The sequence below is a fragment of the Salvia splendens genome, chromosome 3 (assembly GCF_004379255.2).
Source record: "Salvia splendens isolate huo1 chromosome 3, SspV2, whole genome shotgun sequence".
NCBI lineage: Eukaryota > Viridiplantae > Streptophyta > Magnoliopsida > Lamiales > Lamiaceae > Salvia > Salvia splendens.
This window is the reverse complement of record NC_056034.1, coordinates 6,249,460-6,268,625: the sequence shown is the minus strand read 5'-3', so window position 1 is coordinate 6,268,625 and position 19,166 is coordinate 6,249,460. Positions and strand designations below refer to the sequence as shown.

Here is a 19,166-nt window from a genome sequence, read left to right as displayed (position 1 = left end):
TCCTTCTCATCCTATTTTTCATAGTTCCAAGTTTTTGACTCAACTGTCCTGGAACATGTCAGCCTTTTTTTAACCCAAGATATTTGACTGCATTGATTGTATTAGGCTTAGGGCCGACGTGGACTAGATAATAGTTGTAGGAGTAATATTAAACATACCACAAGATATGATTCATTCACCCTCCCACAGTAGTAGTAGTAGTAGTACTTATGTTTGTGAAGCGTGATGATACCTACTCCATTTTAATACAAATCTTAGATTTAGGCTAAACCAAGGTGATGAAATCAACTTTTCTTAATGAGCCTAAATCTGCAATAAACTCTCTTGCCCCATTTTGGAAAGAGAACTAACCTGACATAATTTTGAGTTTAACATACTTGTACTAAAAGCAAGGATGAAAAATTCAATAATTTTACGAAGGGAAGGCCATTACATAATCTCATATTGATATCCTCGCTAAAAATGTGATCCAAAGATGATACATTAGTGGGAAAGACGATGCCTTTTAATACCTTGCTCTTCATCCAACTCAAAGTTGGCGTTGGAAAACTCGGTGCTGCTGAAGAAAGCTTTCAGATCACTGATTCCATAATCAAGTGCCTGTATTTGAAAATTCCTCAAGCTCAGTTACCAACTCAATCCATAAATGCCAGGAAACAGGGAAGGAATGGTGGACAAGCATAAGGTGAAAGCGTAAACTGAATTCAAACTATACCTTGCTTTGTAATTCTTCCACTTTGACATCAACGTGAGAGAGGTTAGAAGTAACACTAGTTGCAATTTCTTCAAACTGCAAGGTGTCCTTCCCAAGTCCTCGAAGAAGGTGCAGAACAATTCCGTTCAAATCCATTTTTAATATCATATATATTTTTTTAAATCATTTCAGTTCATATTCTACATAAGATATGCTTTGCTTGAAAGTTCAAAACAAATACGCAGTGATTATTCATTTTCATCCATTGAGATCTTATTTGTAAAAGCATTTAAGAGCAATTTTTCATAATTTTGTCTTCGTCATAGGTTATATATGGTCATTCTTAAATTTGAACACGTACAAAATGAATGTTTTAAGAAGGTAATAGATGATTAATAGATATTTGGTCCATAAGTACCTTCTGCAATGCTTTCTGCACACCAAACTTTTGGATTGAGATAAATGAATCAAGCAGAACTCGAATGGCCATGTCCACATCCTCTTGGATGACATGATTTCTGAGGTGCATCCTTGCATGGGCTTCAGACATTCGTATCATTGATTCTATGTGTCTCACCGCAATAGGAACTCCTTGTCCATTCTACAAAAGTAAAAGCCAAATAGGAGAAAGAAGGGGTCATTATAGTGATATGTCTTTAATATACCTCATGAGGAAAACACAAGTCCAAGTTATCTTACTGATGATTCTCTCCGTAATTCAGCATAAACCTGCGTAAGCTTGTTAAAATCTGCATCATGCGACTTCGGAAATACATTTAGCTTGGCATAGGTTAGGTATTTCTTTAGCATCTCCTGGGGTATTATCTGCAGAGAAAGAAATACTCTTCCATGTAAGAATAATAATTATGAGAGGGTGGTGACAATGCTGATAAGCGATCAGAATTAAGAGTCTAAGACCTCTGGATCTGTTTGTCCTGCTGAAGCTTGGTTTTCATCCTGTGAATCGTTCCTATCATCAAACTTGGAGCCTTTGGGCTGGGAATTGTAGCGACTATCGACTACAAATTGTGTCAGCATCTCATCAGTTACTGGGTCAACCACATCCTGTATACATCAAATATTTTACGATTAAAGAACTACTGAAATTCGAGTTCAAGAAAGCCATCTGACCAACACAAATTTCAAAAAAGACAAACCTTGACAACACAAAGAATATCAAATCGGGAGACAATTGGATCAGTGAGATCCACATTTTGCGAAAAAGTCTTTTGAGGAATAATATCTGCAGAAAATTATCAGAACAATGATCACAACTAGCTTTGGAACATATAAAATATTAAAAAAAAAAAGGAACACCAGCCAATGACCCTGCCTTTCCTCCAGAGTCCAGATAGTGTAGAATCGATTGTACCAAGTGTTCTTTCGAAAGTGGAAAGTAAGAAATACATAGGAAATACAAGCAATTTCTGGATAAGTCTCCCAGGATTATGGAAACAGGTGCACTTATCTTATCAAGAGTGGAAGACCCCAATAAAAGTTCCCTCACAGGAAGGATTATAGGACGTGAAGACCTAAAAAACATGTAGATTTAACTCTCTAAACTTGGACTGTACACACCTTCCCCCGATAGGATTTGCAGCAGCAATTACAGAACAGCGCACCTGGAGAGATGTGACTATCCCAGCTTTTTATATGCTAATACTCTGCTGCTCCATTGCTTCATGGATGCTCACTCTGAGTGGTAAAGATGTATGATCAGTGTCATGTACAAATCAAGCAGGAAAGCATTCAAGACACAGCTACTGACCTGTCCTGGTCATTCATTTTATCAAACTCATCAATAAGACATGCCTCTATCAGCCAAAACAAGTGTACCTCCTTCAAGAATCCACTCCCTTGTGACCGGATCCCTGTGAACTGCAGCAGTGAGTCCTACAGCAGAAGCTCCTTTTCCAGTGGTGTACACAGCCCTTTGTCCACTCTTCTCATCATACCTGATAAGTTTGTCAACCAATATTACACTATCACACAAAAGCATGACCTTTAGTTTCAAATATACACCAATATTAGCTGCATCTCAATCCATTAAAGATACTGAGAAGCTAACTAAGAAGGTTAATGGGGAATGTGGAATATACATCCTTTAAGCAAGGAATCAAATTGGATGTATTGTTACTAAAGGAGTTTGAAATTTTGAAACTCTCAGTTTCTATTGAAAGTATACACTTACTTTAGGAACTGGGACTTAGCAGTTCCAGGATCATCGAGCAGGAGTACATTAATATCTCCTCATAGACGGTGTTTTCCTTCAACATTCTTCTCTTGGCCACCAAACATGGCGAGAGCTATTGCAGCCTTAATGTCTTCGTGGCCATAGATGAAGGGGGCTATTGACTTTGCAATCTGTATTATTAAAAGCAAAACCAAAAAGGTAAGTAAACATGTAGCAAACCAATTAGATGGACAAAATGCCCAATCAATTAACACTGGATATACCCTTTCTCCAATTCTTGGGTCTTTTGCCAACTTCTGAATTTCTTCTGTGTCTTCTTGAGTCAGCTTGTAAGCTGAAAAGGGATCATGTTTCTTGACAACATAATTTGCTTCAACCACAGTGGCAAAGACAGGAAAGCCCTTTGTATTTAAGGACAAATCAATGGTGGTATATATGCCAGTCACCTCCTGGAATTTAAAAAACAACAAAAGTCAAGAGATTATGAGCATCAACTCAAAGGAAAATAAGAAAACTGGGGTTTGAGATGTGAAAGATTTACTATCTCTTCTCCAGGTTGGGCACAATCAATGAGATCATTCAAAAGTATCACTTCCTTGTATCTCGGTAATCGACCAGCAGGAACAATTCCAGGACTTTCCTGAAGGGTGAGTTTCTGGTAGTTCCTATATATTGCCTATACCAAATAAAAAAAATAACTTAGCAGAGATCTCAGTAGCATTTAACAGAAACAACAGGGAGTATAAGAATATTTACCTGTTCATTGTTAACAAGTAAATGGTCCCTTTGACTGACACTCAGGACACGAACCCACCTTTACCTCTGAATATGAGTTCTGGACAAAAGGCCCCAGAATTGCTCCACATTTATTACAATCATATTTAACTTGCTGTAGTTGAGGAAAAACTCCAGAGCGTCGAGTGACAACTCCACCAATACGAATCATGGTGTTTAAGTGTTATAGTATGGTATAAATGGAAAGCAAATCTCAGCTGTCACATGGAATACACAAAAATATCATTTCAGGATAAAAATTTATTACCTAATGTTTCGTATCTAATCGTAGACAGGTAGTTTAGTGATGCGCACATATATTTTTTGATGGATTTTCTTGTAATTTGGGTACGATTCAAAAACAAGCTTATTGGCAACTTCTTCAATAATCTCAAGGACAGACTGTGGAGCATCCGCAAGCCAGATTGCAATGTTGGGATGAGCAAAGATGAATTGCGTATAATCAATCTCAAGGATTCACTTGTTAACTACAAGAAGAATCAACAAGATAATAATATGGCACAATAGGAGACTGAAAACAGAAGCAACTCTAAGCTTAGTTTGGGATACTACACACCAGGTAGGTTACTTCTTACCTGAGACCATTTCATTGATCTGCCTTAGATACTCAAAGTCTTCATTCTCGCTCTTTGGCTTGACATATGTGAGCAAAAACCCCTTGAATTTCTTGCCAATGAAACGCCTCACTTCATCTTTAGTAACCCACTCTCTAAGGGTTCCCTGAACCCTATACATGGCATTCTCTGGTAAATCATTCTCTTCATCCTGTGGTAACAGCCAACTGACCCATCTACATCATCTGTCTGATCAGTCATGGGAACATCTTCCCTGGAGTTGCCTCGTGATCTACCTGGAGAGCTGGCCATTCCATCAGTATCGTCCATACTCCCGGGAGTGGCTGGAGGTCTGAAGTCAGCCCTTGTTCTTTCTGATGGCCTGTAGCTTTCATCATCAGAATCTGCAAAACAAAATTTAGCGTTTTCCATCAATGGGGCAGTCCAACTCACAGGTTTTTGGTGTGGTGAAGCACATCTTGTACTAATACTCTAGAGACAGGAAACATTCATTCCATGCCACAATTCATCACTCTCAGTTCAGCAACAAGCCCGGATACTCATTCAAAAGAATGACACTAAATCATAATATTGCTTGCTAGCGTTCTTCAGTTGTTTTAGTCCTCACAACACATTTAGAACGCAATTCCTGTAGAAAATGTATAATGTGGATTCATATGATCCAAGAGAAGGGAATTCAATCTTATTGATCAAAAATTCAAGTGTTACAAATGAGGAAACTATTCTATTTATACAAGGATATGAGCTAGAATTTAAGCTAAGATATTAAGCAAAATATCTTCTAACTAACTCTATAACTAACTCAACTTCTAACTAACTCTTCCAAAATATCTATGCTGACATGGCAGCCGTAGCATGTATGAGAAGAAAGCTATGAAGCTTCATGTCTTCGGTTCAACCTTTGTATGCATGAGGAAATTTTCACGTTCACTTCATCGTGTATGCTTAGATGGAAATCTATCTTGGTCTCATCATCTTTCACATGCCCCTTCAAGATGAATTGTATAGACTTTCAAAATTCATCTTGCTCAATATAGAACGAAAGGCCAATGCTCCCAAGGGCATAGTGAAGATGTCTGCTAGCTGCAAATTGTTCCTAATGTGTAGAGGCTTTATCACGTTCTCCAAATATCTTTCTCTCACGGTGTGACAATCAATCTCAATGTGTTTAGTTCTCTCGTGGAAAACTGGATTTGAACAAATATGGATTGCAGATTGGTTATCACAATACAATGGCACAGCCTTTTCAACCTTTATTCCAAAGTCTCTGAGAAGAGCAATGTTGCTTGAGCCATGGCTCTGAACTCAGCTTCTGCTGATGAACGAGCAATGGTGTTTTGCTTCTTTGCTTTCCATGAATCATTGAAGAGCCAAGAAACAAGCAATAGCCAGTCATGGACTTTCTTGTATCTGGGCATGCTGCCCAATCAGCATAAGAGAATATACTCAAATTGATCTTGCTATTACTTGAATAGAATAGTCCATGACCGGGTGCACCCTTCAGAATTTTCTCAGCTGCTTCCCAATGCTCATCACTTGGATTTGAAACGTATTGACTTTACTTGTGCACTGCAAATGTAACATCTGGTCTAGTGATGCAGAGATAGAGCAATCTTCCAATAAGTCTTCTATATTTTGTAGCATCTTTCAAGGGAGTTCCAGAGTCCAGTCTTAACTTTTTTAAGGGATCCATGGGCACGGTGGAAGGCTTACAGCCAAGCATCCATGTGTCTCTCAGTAAATCCAGTGTGTATTTCCTTTGGGAGACTAATACCCCTTTCTTGTGTCTTGCAATTTCTAATCCCAGAAAATATTTAGGAGCTCCAAGATCCTTAAATTTGAAGTATTGTGAGAGGCATGTCTTGAATTCGTCAGTTATTTCTGGATGAGTGGTGGCAACAAGAATATCATCAACGTATACCACTATTCCAAAAAAGCCACTGTTATTGTTCTTGAAGAAGAAGAAGGAATGATCAAAGGCAGACTGTTGCAGACCAAAACCATTGAGCACTTCAGATAGTTTTAAATACCATTGCCTTGATGCTTGTTTTAGACCATAGAGAGATTTCTTGAGCTTGCATACAAGGGTTGATTCTGAGTTTGCCCCTTCAACAGAATGCCAATCAACTTCATAGCCTGGAGGCAATGTCATATAAATATCTTCTTTTAAATCACCATATAGGAAGGCATTGTTGATGTCAAGATGAGATAAAGACCAGCCTTGAATAGATGCTAGAGCAAGAAGCATCTTCACAGTTGTGAGTTTTGCTACAGGAGAGAAGGTGTCCAGAAAATCTACTCCTTCAACTTGAGTGAATCCTTTGGCAGCTAGCCTTGCTTCATATCTTTCTACTGTTCCATCTGGATTGAATTTGACTTTATAAACCCATATGCAATCAATGGGAGTCTTGCCAGGTGGAAGAACAGTGACAGACCAGGTGCTTGTTCTAGAAATGGCTGCTAATTCATCTTGCTTTGCATGCTGCCACTCTTCATATTGGGAGGCTTGTTTGTAAGTGGTAGGTTCAGGAATGGCAGACATGAGAATGGTGTATTTCAGGTACTCAGGGGAAAGTTTGGATAGGTTGAGATAAGAGGACATGGGATATGGAGTGGCTGATGCAATAGAGTTGCAGATAAAGTCTGTGAGATGAGAGAGGGCTTGATTGATCTGCCATGGCTGGAAGTGACAGTTTTATTTGGAGTGGTGATTTGAGAGTTTGAAGTGGGAGGAGTGTGTAGGGATGGTGTAGGAATGTTTTGAGGTGGAGCTGAAATTGGAAAATTAGATGGACATAGATGAGAGAAGGGAAAAATGTCTTCATGAAAGGTGACATTTCTGGTGATGATTTCTTGCATGGAGTCTAAGTCAATGAGTTTATAACCTTTGTAATTAGAAGGATATCCCAGTAGAGCACATCTGGTGGCTCCAGGTGAAAACTTATCTCTGCCCCGTTCTAGAGTTGAAGCATAACAAAGACAGTCAATGACTTTTAGATGTGAATAAGATGGGGGTTTTTGAAAGAGAACTTGGAAAGGAGTCAAATTATCTGGTACCACAGAGGATGGGACTTTGTTAATGAGATATTAGGCTGTAAGAATGCAATCACCCCAGAATTGAATAGGGAGAAAAGATTGGAATAATAGACTCCTAGCAACACTCAAAAGGTGCTGATGTTTTCTTTCTACCCGGGCATTTTGTTGGGGGGTTTCAACACAAGAGTGTTGAGTGATAGTTCCAAAAGATGAGAATAATGAAGGAATGTTCAGTTCTAGAGCATTGTCACAACGAATGGCTTTGATTTTTGTGAAAAATTGAGTATGAACAGTATTGAAGAACTGGGGCAGAATAGCTCCAACATCAGACTTGTTGTGCATCAGGAATGTCCAGACAAATCTGAAGCAATCATCTGTAGGAATATATGTAGGTTTTTAAAGAGATTGAATACTTGGATAATTTAGAATCGTGTGAAAACACTTTCAGATCAAGTATTTTGTGGGTACAAAATCTATGATCGGATAAGACTAAATTCATCTATATCTTTTAGTTTAGAATTTCTGTTTATATTTATACACAACACTACAGAATTAACTGCCACGACAGTTAATTTAACCGCCAAAATGGGTAACTGTTTTGTGCAGTTTTGGCGCTAATGACAAACTGTCATTAACTGCCAAACAGTTAACGTCATTTAAATGTATAACAGAATTATGAAATACTGAGTTTCATAATAACCTTAATACATTTAATACCAGCAAATCATATCATTAATATATTATAAAGTATTTAGTAATACTTTCATATAATACACTAAAATTCCAACATTCCTCCCCCATTTTAGTGTTACCATAAAACAAAACAGAAAATAAAATTGTGCATAAATGAAAATATCCTAAGGATTGAATTTTCATCTTAGCATGTTAATATACAAATATTCGAATATAAGAGTGTTCTGAGAATTGAACTCTTATTATTACATTGAATATCAGATTTAACATACACACAATTTTCAAACTAAAATCTAAACATGACACTTATTTAAAACAAGTCTAGTGTCCTTATCCTTCAATGAACATGTATAAAGCTAAGTCCAAAGCTTTACTGGAACAACTTGGATTCCATGTTCATATAGGTAATCTTTTCATCTTGTTCTGCCAAAACATTTGTCAAAAGATTATTAAGAAGTGAAACTTCAACCTCAGTTATGCTGACAGTTGTAAACACATACCTTGAGTGATTAAACATGTGTCAAATCCTACTGTTTGGCTTTCCACATTGAATTTCACATTTAACATTTAGTTAAAAGGAAATTGGGTATCCAAACATTAGAATTATATGGACTTTAAACCCACCCTTTTAGCAGACTTGTGCACTAAGTCTCTTGCTAAACCCTTGGTTAGATGATCTGCCAGATTTTGTTGAGTCCCAACAAATTCTACTGATATCACACCATTCGTGATCAATTCCCTAACCATGCTATGTCTAACACCTAAATGTCTAGACTTGCCATTGTAAACTTGACTATATACCTTAGCCAATGTAGCAGCACTATCACACCTCATGGATATAGGTGAGATAGGTTTTGGCCACAGAGGAATTTCATAGATTAAATTCCTTAACCACTCAGCCTCTTTGCCTGCTGCTGCTAATGCAACAAATTCAGACTCCATGGTTGAATTTGTTATGCATGTTTGCTTCTTTGATGCCCAAGAGATTGCTCCTCCTCCAAGTAGAAATATCCATCCACTTGTTGAGGAATGATCTTCTAAGTTAGTAATCCAACTAGCATCCGAATATCCTTCTAAAACAGAAGGAAATTCATTGTAAGCCAAGCAATAATTCTGTGTTCCTTTCAAATACTTAAACACCCTCCTTATGGCCTGCCAGTGATGAATGCTAGGATTATGAGTATACCTACTCAATTTTCCCACTGCAAATGCAATATCAGGCCTTGTACTAATCATTGCATACATCAGACAGCCAATGGCCTTTGAGTATTCCAATTGCGAAATTGCATTGCCTTTGTTTGGCAATAATTTGATATTGGGATCAATAGGAGTACTAACGGGTGCACAGTCACCATGATTGAATTTCTTCAACACCTTCTCAATATAGTGAGATTGAGAGATAGAAATCTCCTTAGGGGAATTTCTTTTGATCCTAATTCCCAAAATGACCTCTGCCTCTCCTAAGTCTTTCATAGAAAACTTAGAAGATAGAAAATCTTTGGTTTGATCAATCTGATCTTGACTGGTTCCAAAGATGAGCATGTCATCAACATAAAGACAAATGATGACCCCATTTCCTGATTTGTCAAATCTGGAATAAACACATTTATCTGCTTGATTCAGTGTGAATCCATTTGATAAAACAGTGTCATCAAACTTTTGATGCCATTGCTTAGGTGCTTGTTTCAATCCATACAAGGATTTTACCAATTTGCACACTTTGTATTCATTACCAGGAAGTATAAATCCTTCAGGCTGTTTCATGTAGACTTCTTCATTCAAGTCTCCATTTAAAAATGCTGTCTTTACATCCATTTGATGGATTAAAAGTTTATGAATAGCAGCCATAGCTACTAGCAGCCTTATGGTTGAAATCCTAGCCACAGGTGCATAGGTGTCAAAATAATCTATGCCCTCCTTTTGTCTAAAACCTTGAATCACAAGCCTTGCCTTGAATTTATCAATTGACCCATCAGTTTTCATTTTCTTCTTGAAAATCCATTTACATCCCAGAGGTTTACAACCAAGGGGTAAATCAGTCAATTCCCATGTGTTATTTTGCAGAATGGAATCCATTTCATCATCAATGGCTTCCTTCCAAAATGACACATCTCTAGAATTCATAGCTTCATTGAATGTCTTAGGATCTTCTTCTATGTTGAAACAATAGAAGTACTGAGATTGAATCTCATCTCTCGATCCTTCAATCAAATGGAGCTGAAAATTTCCATCCATGCCCACAGGTTTCCTTGGTCTTACACTTCTTCTTACCCAATGCTGAGTAGAAGGTTCATCAGAATCTTGTTGATCATTCAACATTCTGTTTTCTTGAATTGGGTTTAAATCCTTAGGTCTTGAAATAGAAGTGAATCTATTTTCATCAAATATAGCATCTCTGGATTCCATAACAGAATTCACAGAAACAGCTTTGTTTGGTTCTAGGACAAAGAACCTATAAGCTTTAGAATGTTGTGCATATCCAATGAAAATGCAGTCAATTCCTTTTTCACCTAAGGTTTTTCTTTTAGGATCATTTAACCTGACCACAGCCCTGCAGCCCCAAACCTTAAAGTAACTCAGGTTTGGAGGTTTTCCAAACCATAATTCATAGGGAGTTGCCTTACTTTTCTTGTTTGGTACCCTATTTAAAATGTAACAGGATGTTAACATAGCTTCTCCCCAAAATCCTTCATTTAAACCAGAATAAGAAAGCATAGAGTTTACCATTTCCTTTAGCACTCTATTTTTCCTTTCTGAAATTCCATTTTGTTGTGGGGTATATGGGGCTGTTACTTGATGTATTATTCCAACTGATTGAAAGTATTCAGGGTCATAATACTCACCTCCCCTATCTGATCTAAACACTTTAATCATCTCACCCTTTTGGAGTTCAACCTCTGTTTTGTATATCTTAAATTTGTCCAAAGCCTCATCTTTGGTGTTTAGAAGATATACATAACAGTACCTAGTTGAATCATCTATGAAAGTAATGACATACCTTTTATTTCCCATAGATGGGGTTGAGTGAAAGTCACATAAATCACTGTGGATTAATTGCAAAGGTTTAGATTCCCTAACAACATCCTTAAATGGGAGCCTGGTTATTTTGGTTAACATGCATGTTTTACATCTGTCATTGTTGACAGTAAATGCAGGAATAAGACTGTTTTTGGACATTTCTACAATTCTTTTATAGTGCACATGTCCTAGTCTTTCATGCCAAAGCTTAGAGTTTGGAGAATTACTAGAAGTGATGACAAAGGCATTTTTGTCTTTAAATGGTAAATTAAGATTCAGCCTAAACATTCCATCACATAAATAACCAAAGCCAACAAATACACCATGCTTAGATAATACATATTTATTAGATTCAATAACTTGTTTATATCCAAGGTTATTTAGAACCGGACTAGACAGCAAGTTTTTCCTAACATTAGGTACATACAATACATTTCTTAACAGTAAACAGTTTCCAGAAGTAAATACTATCTTAATATTTCCTATTCCTTCAATTGATTCAGAAGTCCTGTTGCCCATTCTAACTTCAGACCCATCCACATTAGTTTGCAATGATGTGAACCACCTTCTATCCTTGCAAACATGACTTGTGGCCCCTGAATCAACCCACCAATTGTTCTCATCATCCTGCAAATAAGTTGCAGTTGATGTTTCAGAAATTTGGTTTAAATTAGGAATATTAAGATAAGGTAAAACCATACCCTTTTGTGCATCCGGATCTTGTGATCCAGAGTTGTCAGGTTTGGTTCTACTAGAACTTGCACCATTCTTCTTGTTCTTTTTACCACTTCTGCAGTCCTTCTTAAAGTGACCCTCCTTTCCACATTTCCAACAAGTAAATTTGGATTTCTTGTTTGTGTAATTGTCACCAAAGTTGCCCTTTCTTTTGCCTTTGGACTTGTTACCAGTATCCATCATGTTAACAGATGGATTAACAGCCACACCCTTATCTTTGGGTTTTCCTTTCTCTTGATTCCTTAAGGATTCTTCAATTCTGAGATGGCTGCCCAATTGGACCAAGGAAAGTTCTTCCTTTTGATGTTTAAGGGTGTGTTTAAAGTCCCTCCAAGATGGGGGCAGTTTGTCAATCACACTGGTAACAGAAATGGATTCATCCATTTTCATGTGGTGTTGTTCAAACTGTCCCAGAATCCGGAGTAGTTCATTGTATTGTTCCATAACTGGCCTTGAGTCTATCATTTTGTGGTTATTGAAATCACTTACAAGGAATTTCCAGCTTGAAGCATCTTCAGCCATGTATTTGGCTTCCAAAGAATCCCAAAGTTCCTTGGTAGATTCTGCATTTTGATAGATGTCGAACAGGGAATCATTCATACCAGTCAAGATGTGCCCTAAGCATGTGTAGTCATCAGTTTCCCACTTCTTTCTCCTTCTGGTCTGTTCCAGGGTTTCTTCTTCTCCTTCATTAGACACAGGCATCGGGGTACTCAGAACATACACCGCCTTCATTGATGTCAGAAAGAAGTGCATCTTTTTCTGCCATCTTCTGAAATCTACCCCTTCAAACTTGTCGAGTCTTGTGATTCTGGATGCCATGTCTCTCACAGTTTCTCCTTCAGTCATCTTGTACAATTTACTTGATCTTTGTAGGAATATATGTAGGTTTTTAAAGAGATTGAATACTTGGATAATTTAGAATCGTGTGAAAACACTTTCAGATCAAGTATTTTGTGGGTACAAAATCTATGATCGGATAAGACTAAATTCATCTATATCTTTTAGTTTAGAATTTCTGTTTATATTTATACACAACACTACAGAATTAACTGCCACGACAGTTAATTTAACCGCCAAAATGGGTAACTGTTTTGTGCAGTTTTGGCGCTAATGACAAACTGTCATTAACTGCCAAACAGTTAACGTCATTTAAATGTATAACAGAATTATGAAATACTGAGTTTCATAATAACCTTAATACATTTAATACCAGCAAATCATATCATTAATATATTATAAAGTATTTAGTAATACTTTCATATAATACACTAAAATTCCAACATCATCTACTATAGTGAGGAAGTATTTGTAGCCTTGGGTAGTGGAGGGATTAAAGGGTCCCTAAACATCACAATGGATGAGATCAAAGCATTTAGTTGCATTTGAATCAGATTTGGAGAAAGGAAGGTGTTTTTGTTTGGCAAGAGGGCAAATATCACAAAGTGAATGAGATTTATTTGAAAATTTGAGGACATCAGACATTGTTTTAAGCTTTCCAAAAGATACATGTCCTAACCTCTTATGCCAAACATCTATGCTAGTGACTGAATTAGCATAAGGGATATCGAAAGATGAAGTAAATGAAGAAGAATTGACAGAACCTTCTCCAAGCTTTGGACCAGAAGGAACATCAAGTTTGTACAAGTTGCCCAATCTGCTACCCCTCCCAACCACAGTTTCCTGAGAAGCTGCCTGAATTTCAATGGAATCATGAGTGAAAATGACATGCATGGCAGTGAAGAAGTTAATGAGCTCACATAAATGAGATTGAAAGAGAAGGTAGGTACATAGAGGACAGAGTGAAGAGTGATTGGAGGTGTCAAATAGACAGAACCAATATGTGTGACAGAGGCTGTAGCACCATTAGGCAGGTTTACAGAGGCATTTAGGATAGGTGAAGAGGAAGTAAACATGGAGAGATCATAGCACACATGATGTGTGGCTCCAGTGTCTAGTAACCAAACAGTTGGAGATTTTGCAAAAGAATTAATGAAAGGATTGGTGAAGAGAGTAGTACCTGAGAAAGGAGAAATGTGAGGGGATGTAGGCATGTTTGGTGCGGCAGAAGGAGGAGTGGATGGATTGAGAGTAGCAGCAGCAGCAAGCTGAGACTGAAGCAGACTGATCAGTTGCTGACATTGCTCCTGAGTAGGCAGATTCAGTGAGGAAGAAAAACCAGATTTATCACATGAATCTTCAAGGTTATCCTCCACAAAATTGATAGATTTGATCTCCTTGCCACCAGCACTAAACTTGCTCTTTCCCTTACCAAAACTTGGTGGAAAACCATGAAGAACAAAGCATTTGTCCACGGTATAATTAGTTTTGCCACAATGTGAACAGATTCTTCCCTTATTGTATGACTGAGAAGTTGCAGCATTGGCTAGATAAAGTTGCTCACTCATAGGGGAAGATATGACTGGAGGATAGCCATCAATGTTCCGTTGCCTTTCCTCCTGCAAAACAAGTGAAAAAACCTTTGCTAGAGGAATTGGAACCATAGAGAGAATATTAGATCGGATCTGAGAGAAGATAGGATTCAATCAAATCAGAAATTGCATTGTGCATTCCTGCTCTTGATACTCATGCCATTTCAAGGCACTATTGCATCTGCAAGTTGCACAAATGCACCAAGCCACCAGTTGTGAATGCTTGTACTCATCCCAAACGATGCGAAGATTGGTGAAGTAGGCATTGATGTCATCTTTTCCTTGAGTAAGAGACATAATGCGCTGCTTCATTGATAAGCTCGAGCAGAATCAAGTTGAGAGAAGCGAAGCCGTAGATCTGACCAAATTTCATGAGCATCATCAAGATACATAATGCTAGAACATATCTGAGGAGAGATGGCGTTTCTTAGCCATGAAACAACCATGCTATTACACCGCAGCCATGTTGAAAAAAGTAGATCATCATCACGCGGCCTTCGCAGATCACCATTAATGAAAGCAATCTTATTCTTCGCCACAAGTGTTGTGTTTACAGATCTACTCCAATGAATGTAGTTAGATCCAGTGAGAACATGATGAACTAACTACAAACTTGGATTATCACTTGGATGAAGGTAATAAGGGCTGGAATTGTGCTCCATAGGAGAGGAATGAGTGATATTTGCGTTGGAGGTGGAACTGTTACCACGCACCATTGAAGATTTGAAGAAAGACAGAGGATTAAGAAGAAGGAAAAGTGTTTGAATCAGCGGAAGTAATTCAAATCACATCTGATACCATGTAGAAAATGTATAATGTGGATTCATATGATCCAAGAGAAGGGAATTCAATCTTATTAATCGAAAATTCAAGTGTTACAAATGAGGAAACTATTCTATTTATACAAGGATATGAGCTAGAATTTAAGCTAAGATATTAAGCAAAATATCTTCTAACTAACTCTATAACTAACTCAACTTCTAACTAACTCTTCCAAAATATCTATGCTGACATGGCAGCCGTAGCATGTATGAGAAGAAAGCTATGAAGCTTCATGTCTTCGGTTCAACCTTTGTATGCATGAGGAAGTTTTCACGTTCACTTCATCGTGTATGCATAGATGGAAATCTATCTCGGTCTCATCATCTTTCACAATTCCCACAAATGTGTAATATAAGTACCTTTATTTGACGTACTAAGTAATCGAAACTTATGACAATGTAAATTAACTTTAACTATTATCACAAAAGCAAAAAAAATAGTTGAAACGTCTTATTAGAATTAAAACAGCCGAAATTGAGACATAAAAAATCGAGGAATGGAGAAAATGACATAAAAACGGACCTTGATCGTGAAGAAGCTGCGGAAGCTTGCGCTGCGAAACGCGAGCCTCCTTGGCATCAAGTTCGAGTTTGGCAGCTCTCTGGTCCGCCATGATCTGGTCCAAATCCCTCTCGTCCTCGAGAGAATCGTCAATCCCCACTCCAACCCTTCGTATTGGTCCTGCTCGCCCATCCCCCGATAATACCTACATCCATCAGTATCGCCATTAGTGAAAACGAAGGTTGCAAATCCTAGCTGTTCATAGGTCCATGAAATTGTCGTTGAAGAGGTCCTCTCCTTCTTCCTCTTGCTCGTTGATGTGTTCTTCTTCGATATCGTCCCTGACGATCTCATATCGTCGCCGTCGGTGTAGTTCTGGCTGGTGTTGAACGGCAGCTGGTCCGTGTTGAACCCGGCCGAAGTCGGAGAATAGGTGTGGACGGAGGAATCTCGTTCGCCGCGCCGTCGCCTCCCGAACTGGATGAATCGTCGTCTCCCGCCACCCTCGCTCTGCAGAGGACTCTGTTTACTGCGTGTGTGAAAAAGGATAAGAGAAATGTGGGTTGCCGCTTGCCGGAAAGAGAGACTTCGCCGGGGAACGATTTTCAATTAGGGCTTGGGCATCCACACAACACAACTCCTAATTTCGTTACTTTGGCGGGAAGATTTGGCGCAGAAAATACGGGTTCCACCACCTTTCTCCCGAACGCACAGGCCCAAATCAATATTCACTGTTCAGCCCACCTTAAAAGACCATTTAAATTTTTGCTTTTATTATCCGCCCGGAATACTGTGTCTAAGTTTCTAGGTACTAGTATAATAATATTAGTAGTATAATGACTATCTACGTTATATTTTCTATCTTATTTTATTTATCAAAATTAGTATTCATATATTGAAATAAATTTATGTATGACATCATTTTTCTCCAATAATATTTCTAACCTTTTTTTCTCTTGATCTCCCTCTTTATCAATAATGCTTTAAAACTTGTTTTTCCAAGATAGATGTCACACATGGACGATGACACGAAATTTTAGGTGATGTTATTTTGAATGAAAAGAGAATATAATATTTTTATATATTAATTTGAGAGAGAATTTTTTCATAAAAGAAAATTGTCATATTTTGTTAGACAAATTGAAAATGAAAGTGAGACATCTAATTTGTTGACTAATGGAGTATTTATATTATTGCACTATGTTTTGCAATTTTATTTTTAATAAGATAAGATTATATTTATGAAGTCCTACTCTTTTAGAGTTCCCGACTAGTTAATGTGTGGGTTAATAGAGGGTTAAAAGAGGCTTTATCACTTGTTATATATAGAGATTGGGGATATAATCAAATGCAACCGTACAAACTTTAAACTATAATCTTGACGTTATTTATCATCTGTTGACATCAAATCTTGAAATCTAACGGTTAAGATTACCGAGAAAGTAATGAAAATTGTACATATTCCGAGTCGGAGTTAACGTCGGGGAGATTTGCAAGGAAAAAAAATTGCATCTGAACAAATATTATAGGTGGTTATGCACTTATGTGACTCCTGTCTACAACAATAATATAATCTGTTGAAGATCCAGACTACTGACTTTTCGAAGAAAAAATAACATTAATTATTTATATTTGTAGTCACACATACACAGAAACACAGGTTGAGACAGTAGCGATTAATATTTCAAACAATTCCCACAAAATGAATACGCGTCGCATGTATCAAGAACATGTATACATATGACTCGCATCGACAATTAATAATTAAAAAATTTAAAGATAATCTATAGATTAGTATAGTAGGATCACGTTGAATCACTCTTGTCGAGCATCTGCTGATACCGCTTGAATGAGAGCAGCTTCTGCAAACGCATCCGCTTGTGGAATTTGGTGATGAACAAATCCGCTACCTGATTGATATCATCTTCCAGATTGAAACTTTCGCCGCTCTCCTTGGAATTCTTCACCATATCTATGGCCGAGATCGACGAATCCGGATCATCCAGCAGCTCCGCCAGCTCTTTCTCCTCCTCCTCGAACAGCGAGTGCCTCAGATCTGGATATTTATCATCATCGTCGTCGTAGAATTTTCGTATAGTTTCACATCCGCTGCTGATGTCTTTGCAGCAGCTGGCCGCGGAGTTGCTGCTGTAGAGGACGATCGCCTTGCTAGGATCATCGCTTTGGTCGATTTCGTCGCCAGATTCGTGGTGGTGGTGGAAAATGTGGTTGATCTTGGCGGTGATGGCAGCGATGGAGAAGCTCTTCTTCTTGGAGAGAAGCGTGAGCGATGTGAGCATGAGGCGCGCTCTCATGGCGTCGGTTTTGCTTCTGACGGCTATGCATTTGGCTCTGGTCATGCAACTCACCATTGATATCAGCTGCTTCAACCTCGAACTTTTGTCCTTCATGGTTAATTATTCTGTGATCTCAACACTGACTTGCTAAATGAGTGGTCAGTGTATATATATATATAGAGAGAGCTTATTCATATCCTCGGCCCTACGCTTTTGTGATCTGATGGCCGAGATACATGCTCCTTTTATTAATAAAATTATTATTTTAATTCAAAAAAGGCAGATTTGGTATGAGAAATTAAGTCAGTTTCCTTCCATAATTTACGTTATATATTGTTCCTAAATTCAAGGCTCCCATGGTTTGATTTCCTTAATTAATTATCTTAATCTAAACTACATCTTTCTACAATTAAATTTTTATAGCATATTATAATTAAATAGCACGTAAATCGTTGAAATTGAAAGCATAACAAATATTAATTTTTGAGATATACTACATGCTTTCTATTATTTAGCAATCCATCATCAAAATTCGTTTAGATATCATCTCAGCTAGGGAGTAGTTTTAACTGATAAACATAATGTACATATATTACTCTGTAATGGTTTTTTTTACTCAGTAATGGACGATTTATGATCTGTAATGTACTCCCTCTGTCCCACTAAAGATGACCCACTTTCCTTTTTGGTTTGTCCCATCCAAGATGACCCATTACTATAAATGGAAACACCTCTCTCTCTACTTTATTCCCTCTCTCTTACTTTACTCTCTCCACTTAACACACAAAATAAAATTGCATAAAACTCCGTGCCGCCCAAGGAAGGGGTCATCTTCCTTGGGACGGAGGGAGTATATGTTTGTTGAGCCATCTTTTTTTATTGGTCGTGTTTGATTGTTCGGCGCACGTTTCATGTATTCCCCAAGGGTTTAGAAATCCTTGGGGATAGGGTGTAGTATGTAGTAAGTAACAAAACCGTCGCCAATGTCCACGAGTTTCAGTCATTCATCTAGGGTTCAGATATTATCTCGGCTAGGGAGTAGTTTTAATTGATAAACATAATGTACATATATTACTCTGTAATGGTTTTTTTGACTCAGTAATGGACGATTTATGATGTGTAATGTATATGTTTGCTGAGCCCTTTTTTTGTGTTTGGCCGTGTTTGATTGTTCGGCGCACGTTTCACGTATTCCCCAGGGGTTTAGCAATCCTTGGGGCTAGGGTGTACTATGTAGTAAGTAACAAAACCGTCGCCAATGTCCACGAGTTTCAGTCATTCATCTAAGGTTTAGATATCATCTCGGCTAGGGAGTAGTTTTAATAAACATAATGTACATATATTACTCTATAATGGTTTTTTTTGACTCAGTAA

The 19,166-nt window shown here is 37.8% G+C and overlaps 1 pseudogene; it reads right to left on the bottom strand.

Annotated features, from left to right (window-relative positions):
• Positions 1-438: 438 nt before the first annotated feature.
• On the bottom strand, positions 439-17,906 carry LOC121796480 (annotated as a pseudogene).
• Positions 17,907-19,166: the final 1,260 nt, after the last annotated feature.